This window comes from Chrysemys picta, chromosome 10, assembly GCF_011386835.1.
Source record: "Chrysemys picta bellii isolate R12L10 chromosome 10, ASM1138683v2, whole genome shotgun sequence".
NCBI classification, from domain to species: domain Eukaryota; kingdom Metazoa; phylum Chordata; order Testudines; family Emydidae; genus Chrysemys; species Chrysemys picta.
Window position 1 is genome coordinate 41,281,026 of NC_088800.1, and position 8,019 is coordinate 41,289,044.

Here is an 8,019-nt window from a genome sequence, read left to right on the forward strand (position 1 = left end):
ATTCAAATAATAAGTTAAAAGCTTTATTAAAAGCCTCCTCTCCCACCAACAGACCAAGCGCTCCCCTTTACCCCGTTCTCCGGAAAAACAACAACCCCGGATCGATCCCAACCCCCTTCATACTCCCATCTCATTGTAAAAAGGACAAATAGCCCCTTGTTCTGTTCCCCTTCATTGTCTGCCTCAGAAACGGATTCTTTAATGTTCCACTATCAATTCAGCAAGGAGGGTGGGCTCCTCAACTAGCCCCCACCCTTCCTGGTCCCTTTCCTTAAACATTTCTTTCAAAATTGTGAAATGACCACAATATCACTCACAAAAACGGTTCATTGGAAAAAGCAGGATCGGGCCCAGACAAGCAAGCAAGCAACAGATAAAGAAACTGAAAAACAGGTTGGAAGCCCTAAGGGCATAGTGTCAGGAGTAAGAAAAGCAGTAAGTGCAAGCATGAACCCCTGGAACAGTACTTAAAATGGTGAGTTGATAAAGGTGTCATTTTGGGAGATAAACAAGTGATTTAAGGAAAGAGAGTGAAAAGTTAACTCTACAGAGGCTGGAAAGAATTAAGCAGTTAAACCTTGTAAAAATGTTAAGGATCTTGTTAAAAAAAAATCTTGGTTTCTTTGCAGCCATTCTGAAGGGGAAATGGGCCCTTTTCCAAAAGAATGTCTCTAAATAATCCAAATAAAAGGACTATCTGATTGAAATCATTTGACGATGGACAATTTAGTCAAATTTGCTAAAAACATGGGGGGGGGTTTCTATTGGAACTTAACTGACCCAAATTTATAAAGGAAATATAATCTATATACAGCTATGTAAAAACAGAGCAGTGTAGAAGAAATGTTAAGGAAAAGAAAATGTGTATGTATCTGTCTGTGGAAATATGTTTGGTTCTAAGAACCTAAACCAACACACCTGGTTTGTAAAACTCCTGTTTTGTAGGTTTAAGATAAATTGGTTTTGTTTTGTTTTTAATAATGCCACTAAAAATCCATTTGACTCTTTAATTCAAAGTTGCAAAACTGACAAGACCCTTTTGCCAAACACAGGTAATCAGTGTTGTTTGGCTTTGGGATTTGGCATTTAACTCTTAAGGGGTAACTTGATTCTTTTACATAAATTAAAATGTTTTTAAATAAAGACCAAGTCATGGCTGCAGCAGGGCAGTCAAAATCAGAAGAATAGGGAGAGATTCTGAATTCTTTTTGTTTGTCTGTTTTTGTAACAAAATAGCAGATGAAAGCTGTAGTAAAAGAATAAAGACAGTGCCCCTCTGAAGCAACAGCAGGGGTGAGGTGCACAAAACAAAAAGAAGCAATGTTAGAAACACTGAACCTTGGGATGGCTCTGTGTAATCAGACTGTCACTTTGATAAGAGTACATGATTGATATGTATAGAAGTTAAACTATAGAAAGAATGTGCATTTTCCCCAGGACATGTGCAGTGTATATTATAGAAGGAGGGGGGGAGAAATGCAAGTGAAACATGCTACTTAATTAAAATCTTATCAGGGCTCCAATGGAGCCACAATAGATTGTGTTTTCTTTTTCAGATCTCTGTGTGTTTTGGAAGCAAGAGTTAAAGGTAATCAAAACTCTGATAAAAGTTAATTCTGTCTGCTGATGGCTTTGAATCCAAAATCTCAGTTTACTGTAAACACTGATTTAGCTGAGTTCTCTATCAATCTTGGCATTGAATGGCAGAAAGTTACCAATCATCTGTTAAAAGGTAAAAAGGTAACATAGTTCCTAGGGGGGAAAAAAAGGCAATGTGGGAAACCAAACCATTCATATTATACATGCAAATGGGGACATGTTAAGAATTGCCACTGCAGAAAGACATAACAGCGTACCATTCATATAACATATTTTCTACTGGCATACTAATGATACTACCCCTAATTGTTTTTGGTTTTAAATTGTATGTGTTTAATTGAAATGTTTGCAATGTGCTGTTGGCTAAAACAAATGTATGGAAAGCTAGAGCCACAGGCCCAAATCACCTCCCAGTATTTTCTATTACGTGGACTAAATAAGAAGTGACACTGGTGATGAATAATCTTAGTGTCAAAAGGGGGACATGTAGGAGCAGGATTTTATAATGTCCCAAAAGAATTAACGTATGATTTGATTTCATCCTGCTAGTCACCCTTTTTGAATAGCAGAAAGAAATGACCCTCTGAGACTATGAGATTCTGTTTTCCCATATCAGAGGGGTAGCCGTGTTAGTCTGAATCTGTAAAAAGCAACAGAGGGTCCTGTGGCACCTTTAAGACTAACAGAAGTATTAGGAACATAAGCTTTCGTGGGTAAGAACCTCACTTCTTCAGATGCAAGTCATCTTGCATCTGAAGAAGTGAGGTTCTTACCCACGAAAGCTTATGCTCCTAATACTTCTGTTAGTCTTAAAGGTGCCACAGGACCCTCTGTTGTTTTCCCATATGCATTACAAATTGGGCCCTCTTTAACTCTTTGTTTTAAGATTTAGTCAGTAAGAAACAGGATTCTCTATTGTGTCTATGTTTAAGTAAATTAGAGAAACATTGAAGGCCTGGGTCTCAATGTAAATTGTCTTGGTTATTGATTGTAAAACTTAGCAAGGTTTAATTTGCAATGCCTTTTTGCTCCATATAAAATACTACTGTTTGTATTCTCACTCTGTTTGTGTGAATGAGGAATGTATGCATTAGGGAAACATAAGGTGTGAAGGCCATTGTTATTGCTAGAGTCAAGGAAGAAAAAGTAAAGAGACTTAAAGGACATCAAAGAATCATCAGGTACTGCTTACTACCCAGATGGCTGTTAAACTGTCTGGCATCCCATGTGGATACATGCTTCGCAGTGTAAGAAGGCACCATCCCCAGTGAACCAATCATCACCTCAGAACCATGCAGAGTCAATTTTGACTTCAGAAGAAGACGTAGAGGAACAGCCTGCAATACCTTATCATCTACGCTCTCGTAAGGGTTGCCAGAAGCAGACGACAACCTAAAGCAAGGCCCAAAAAGAAGCAGTAGCGAGCCTAGCGCCTGCTGCCTGGTGGACATAAAACCGTGACTGTGGTTCCCTCAGTTGAGGTTGTCAGAACCAGAAGGGCCTTGCCTCCAACATGCGCCTCTGGTGGCGCCTGTTCCTTGGCTGCTGGTGTCTTAAGGTCTGGGGAATCCACGATGACAATTCTTTTATCCAGCAGCAAGTGTGGATAGCTCAGACCCTTAATATTTCTAATTGCTGGGTCTGCAGCCACATCCCAGCCCACTCTCAAGCTGGTGTTCCTGTCCTGTCAGTCCCACTCAATTCCCCAGACCTTACTGGAGGACCTCGTCCGTTTAACAAAACATGGAACAGCAATGACACTTGGGAAGCAGTGGGAATAAATGTATCTAAATGGATAAGTGTGGTGGAGGGAAAAGGTCATTGGTGTTGGGTGTGTAATGAGACAGGGCTGGATCTGGGAAAAAGCCGTTGCCTTCAGCATATTGTGGCCAATGGTGTATGGGATTATTCGAACAAAACTAAAGAGTGGCGGGCCGGGTATGGGGATATGAATTTTTTCTCGACCTGGGATCAAACAGAAAAATCAATCTCATGTTCCCCCTACAGTAATCTTAGTGAAAACAATACAATCTTTCATGTATTTCAAGGATATTACTCCTCCTTTGCAGGCACCCATGTGACAAATGGGCTCAACCGACCCTTCCCAGCCTTAATAGGCCATCATTGGGTTTGTGGGACCAAAGCTTATACTGCATTACCAGCTAACTGGTCAGGTATCTGTTATCCTGCCCGACTCTTCCCACAATTCTGAGTGCTAGGGTCCTTCCCACGAGAATGCCTCCATAATTTCAGGCGAAGAAGGGACTTACCAGATGCCCAATGGTATGTAAATAATGTAAGCCCCTTAACCTGGGAAGAAGCCATTGGCAGTTCCCTTATCCCACTTGGGGAAGTAATACACCATGCGGAAAGGCTCCTGAGGTTACAAGCAGTAGTTGAAATAATGGCGAATGAAACTGGAGAGAGTTTAAGAGCCCTGGCCAAAGAAACAGGGGCGATCCCGACAGATGGCCCTCCAAAACCGTCAGGCATTGGACATAGTGCTGGCAGCCAAAGGAGGGACCTGTGCTCTCATTGGAAAAGAATGTTGTGTGTTTATAACTGACGACACCAATGAGGTAATAGATCACGCTAGCCACTTAGAACAAATCGTATATCTTTCCCATGAAGAGCCGAGTTCTTTATGGAAGTGGCTAAGTAACCTGTTCAATTTCTCTGGCATAGGAAACTGGTTGTTTCGGGGAGTCCTAACTATCCTGTTTGGAATCCTAATGATTTTTGTATGTTTTCAGTTAATCTCCTGTTGTATCCAGAATTGTGTAAGGTATGCCACCCAGGTGACTGCCCCAAAACAGAGTGCTAATATGATGATTTTGAATATCGCTGATGAACAAAGAGATAAAGAACGGTTAATAGGTGGAACCCAGTAATTGTTGGTCATAGCGTAGCTTGACCAAAAGGAGGGATTGTGAAAGTAAAATGAATTATATTGTAAAAATAGAATGGATTAAAGAAATGCTGTATGTATCTTTAAGCAGAAATAAGGAATGCTGAAATACAGGTGTCAGGAAAAGGAACATTTAAGGCATAAACAATGAGTCCACTTAAGCTAATGGTGGAACATCAGTCGAAGATCTGTAAAAGTTAGTATGTAATTGAATATGTATGTCTAGCCTCGGGTAAACTTGTCAGTTCTACTTTCTTTGTCCTCTTGTTAAGTTCGCGCCCTTTTTATCTGTATAAAATAAGATTGTTTGGATCTTGTATGGGGCTCACCTTATCTGAATGTATTAGCAGAGTGCTGTGCTAATAAAACAGAGTGGTCTGACAAACTGTGAGCCCTGAGTCTAACTTTGACAGCTCCTCTGATGGGAAAGGGGAGCACAGATCTAAAGCAGAGTCTCCAAGCCTCTCTCGGGAGTTGCTTGGCACATCTGCCTTTGGACCCTTCCCATCGCTGCCCTTCTCTAGCACCTCCCAGCTGAGGATCTCAAAGCACCAATGAATCCTCCCAGCTGTCACCTGTGAGGGAGAGGCATGTGATCCCCTTTTTACTGACAGGGAAGCTGAAGCCCAGAGAAATGAAGTAACCTCAAGGTCAGATATATCAAATCAATGGCAAAGCCAGTAATAGAACCTTGGCATACTGGGTCCCAGTCTCTTTCTCTAAACAGAGCACCCAGGAAGCCTGAGTCTCATTCTTCTGCTCTACTCCCTGGAACACACTCCTGTCCGGAGCACAGAACAGCCCAAAAGGCCTGACTCCCATTTTTCTGCTCTAACCACTAGACAATGCACTCCCTTTCCCCCTCTTTCAAAGCAATTGTGCACATCATTCTAAGCCAGTTTCTGAGAGGCAGCTGGTAAAACCATCTGAGAAATACAACTAGTAGTAAAGAGACAGCATACCTAGTGTGCTTCCCTGGGCCTGGATGGGAACACGGAGTGACATGCGATAAAGTCCTTTTCCCATGGGGATACAAAAATAATACCCAGTACATTCCAGCTTCCCCAATAACAATCAGCGTGAGAAGCAGGCACTGTGGGAAAGGCTCAGTTTGTTTTTCCTGGGTATTATAAATAGCGTTCCGGCTGCAGGCATGACATTAAATGAGGAGGAAGCGGGAAGGGCAATAATGGGCTCCGTTTGAACTAGGACTCTGATTAGATTTCAACTTCCTGCACAGTTGCTGGTCACTTCCTGCTGGGTGAATGCAAAAGTGCTGCTGGGGTGGAAGCCAGCAGGCCCCAGGCCCAGCAGTCAGCTATGGGAACCTGGAGTCCTTTGGGAGCAGTACAGTAAATATTGTCTGAGTTGTCATGTGCGCTGAGCACTTGGGAGTCTATTCTATTCCCAGCTCTGCTACTGCCTTGCTTTGTGATTTTGGGGTAGCAACAGGGTTGGATACTTTCTGTCTTCTGAAGGTGGACCACTTCAACACTCATGAAGGCATCTCTGGTTCTACCGTATCACAGTTCTGCTGCCAAGGTCTCTACCTCTGACTTCAGCATCACTTCTGCACCAAGAATCTTTCTCTGTGACATCCCACAAGATTCAGTTTAGGCCTTTTCCAGTTTGCTCATTACCTTCTATCTGGATCACCTTTAACTTTATAATTAATACCCAGGTTACATTAATGGTCCTCAGTTGTACATAACCCCATTCCTAGAGCTTATGTACATATTAATTCTCCCCTCCCCACACACAAAAAATGTCAAAGAATATTATGGTTGCAAAGTCAAGCACTCCTAAGTTAGGAAATGCCAGAATGAAGGCTGCCCATGCAACATTATTTCAGTCCCCTGTTGCATTATGTTAATTACATGATCACATATTGTTTTCCATAGACCCCTACATCACTAGCACGCAGGATGTTTGATGCTCACTCAATGAGTAGCTGTTCAATATTTTATTTTAGCCTCATAATCCAATGTGGTCCAATGCATCATTTACTACACTCTATTCAAACCCTGCACTGAATGCAAAAGTAGTGATCTATCCTGGGCTTTTCTATGGCGTTCATGACTATAGCATATGAGTGGTTTGCAAACATTAGTGAATTTATTTTCACATGAAGGCTAGAAACTTACTCTTGATTTTAAACACAAGCTGTGATTCTCACGCAATCTCTTCTTTCCAGCATCTGGGGTTTGAAGAAAAGATGCAAATATGGTGAGACTCTTGGGGCTTGGCAACACTGAGGTCTTACTGATTTAGGTCCTGTACCTGCAATTGGATCCCCATGAAGTGCATGGGTCTGCCTGAGTAGAGCAGCTTGCAGGTTACAAAATGCTCCAGCTCAACCAGAAGTTCTATGCTTGATGCAGGTGTCTGGATGAGGTTCTCTGGACTGTGTTATGCTAGAGGCCAGACTAGACAATGATCACCATACTCACTTCTGTCCTGAAAACCGATGAATCGGTTTCTTAGCTCATGTCAAAGCCAAGCTCACAGTTGTGCTGGCAGCCCAAATTCTGTCATGGATTAGAGTGAAAAAACGGGTTAGGAAGCAGGCAGGTTCACCAGAGCTCAGCACAAAGCATTAAGGGCTGAACACCTGTCAGAGAGGCCCCAAGTGCTATCTGTGGGGCACACAGCAGCCTTAACAGCTACAAATAGAAACTATGCGGTCTACAACCCTTTGCTCATCTCTTCAAATAATAGAAAGCAGGAACAAAGCAGAGGAAAGGTGTTCCAACAGCTAGGATGTTAGCCTGGCTGTCAGAAGTCCTGGGTCAACTTCTTTGCTCTGCTACAGACTTCTTGTGTGACCTTGGGCAAGTCACTTGGTCTCTCTGGGCTCAGTTCTCCATCTGTACAAGGCAGATAGGAGCAATGCCCTACCTCATGGGTGTCAAGAGGTGCTCAAAGCCCACAGTAATGGGTGGGGGTGGTCATATAGGTAGGTCACATCTGCAAGCCTGGCCCTCGACTGCAGCATTGCCTATGCTTTAGATCAGAGGTGGGCTAACTACGGCTCATGGGCCACATCCGGCCTGCAGGACTGTCCTGCCCTGTGCCCGAGCTCCTGGCCCAGGAGGCTCGTCCCAGTCCCTCCCCTGCTGTCCTCCCTCCCCGGCAGCCTCAGCTCGCTTGCTCCGCTGCTGGTGCAATGCTCTGGGCAGCGGGGCTGTGAGCTCCTAGGGCAGCGCAGTTGCAGAGCCCAGCCTGACCCAGTCTCTGTGCTGTGTGGTGGCAGCAGTGGCGGCATGGCCCAGCTCCAGCAGGGCGGCGCGGCTGTAGCGCCACCAGCGCTCCAGGCAGCGCAGTAAGGGGGTAGGGAGTGGGGGGGTTGGATAGAGGGCAGGGGAGTCTGGTGTGGTGGTCGGGGGTGGGAGTGTGGATGGGGTTGGAGCATTCGGGGGGGAGAACAGTGGGTTTAATGGGGGCAGGAGTCCCAGGGGGCAGTCAGGAAGGAGGGGGGTCTTGGATGGGGCAGCAGAGGGCAGTCAGGGGCA